Raw genomic sequence first — 1614 nt, 5'->3', positions numbered from 1 at the left:
ATTCAAACAAACACACTCCACAGATTTATTTGATTGTGCAATGGGGCAATTATTCAAATAAACATGCTCGGTGCAATTATTTGAATCTCACATTGCATTTTCATCAATCACAGCTCTAAAAAAGGGGGGGGGGAAACACCAAAGAATTTATGTGGGAAAAAAATATATGTGAAAACAACCTTATTATAGATTTTATAGGGTTAGCCAAAGTTATGGCTCCCTCCTTAACTGTAACTCAACTATTCTGTATTCAACGACATTTGTTTCTAATGATTAATTGATTCATCCGCTGGATCATGACATCGGAATGACCACAACCTTCAGAGTCATAGAGTAGCGAACTTTACAAACCTCAATTGGGTAGAAATGTGAAATCTCTGTAGTTTAAGTGCAGAATAGTTCTTCCTAGGCATTTTACATCAAGGGGATACTGTTTAAATTATTATCACTTCAAATAGCACTCCCATAAATTTAAAAAATTTTATGCATACAACAAAACATTCCTACATTTGAAGACATAAAAAAAAATCACAGGTGACTCATCTGATCATTTTATATATTAATAAATATTATGACATATATGTGAACACATCACGAATCATATAGGTGTACCAAGAGGCAGCTTATGCCTCTCTTAAGTATGTACTGACATAACCTAATATACTAAAATGGGAAGGGGCGTTTAGTCACTGAAATATGCATCGTGTAACAAAGATGAAGAAAATACATGGCTTGTGCCCATCATAAAAAAGATTCAGACTGAAGGCTTAGCTTTGGTTTTTATTCAATTAAATTGTTAAACTGTGCACAGTGATTTTTTTTTAGAACTTGAGACATTTGTGATGTTGGCTGTTTAAATCTTTGTTACCTTCGCTGTGAATTGAAATTGTACATATTTAGTAAATCATGCAGACAAAACAAACTTTTTAGACAATATTTTTATTGGAGAGTTTTCTTTTCCTGTATCCATGTTAAAAAAAAAAAAAAAAACAACAAGACCTCCTTTCCCAAAATAAAAAATGTCAATACTAAATTTAAAGAAGTATAAAGGAATGATTGCTTCCTTTAGAGCTAAATATTGAAATAAACATGGAGATAATTGGCAACCTGTTCTTTTGGGCTAATAGGCCGTGTCCAATTTTTTGGGTCTGATGTTTCAGAGGGCCTCTGTTTCAGGGTTGAAGATGATCTATTAATCTCTGAATTAAACTAATGCTATTAAATTACAGAAATAAATCCCTCAGTCTTCATTTGTACATGAAATCTGGAATCAGAGAAGCAACACTGAGATGACACGAATGTGCTACGACCCCAAACTTGCTCTATTAAAACAGTCGCCTACCACCTATAATCTAGTATGACATGTTAAAAGGCTCCAAAATATCGAAAATATAAAATGAGTATGGCCGTTCCCATTTGGCCTTGAGATGAATATGACAAAGATTCTAATAATTTTAGTCAAAGAAAATGATGAGTAAAAAATACATGAAGATTAAAGCAGTGACAAATGATCTTTTAAGTATTCTAATTGGTCTTTCTCATTCATATCTTTGATTCTACAGAAATTGCAAATCCTGATGGTCCTGATTTCTAAGTGCGCCCATCAGCTTTCTC

At 33.0% G+C, this 1614-nt stretch overlaps 1 protein-coding gene across 5 annotated transcripts in view; it reads left to right on the top strand.

Moving 5' to 3' along the window:
- ZEB2 (zinc finger E-box binding homeobox 2) overlaps positions 1–988 on the top strand; it is a 133707-nt gene extending 132719 nt beyond the window's left edge. For all 5 annotated transcript variants that reach the window (XM_042994402.1, XM_042994401.1, XM_042994404.1 and 2 more), the window contains one exon: positions 1–988. This exon is cut by the window's left edge and continues 3315 nt beyond it. The gene's annotated coding sequence lies outside the window, so the exon portion shown is untranslated.
- Positions 989–1614: the final 626 nt, after the last annotated feature.

The sequence above is a fragment of the Panthera tigris genome, chromosome C1 (genome assembly GCF_018350195.1).
Source record: "Panthera tigris isolate Pti1 chromosome C1, P.tigris_Pti1_mat1.1, whole genome shotgun sequence".
Taxonomy (NCBI): Eukaryota; Metazoa; Chordata; class Mammalia; order Carnivora; family Felidae; genus Panthera; species Panthera tigris.
The sequence above is the reverse complement of the archived record's forward strand: the minus strand, read 5'-3'. Positions and strand labels throughout refer to the sequence as shown.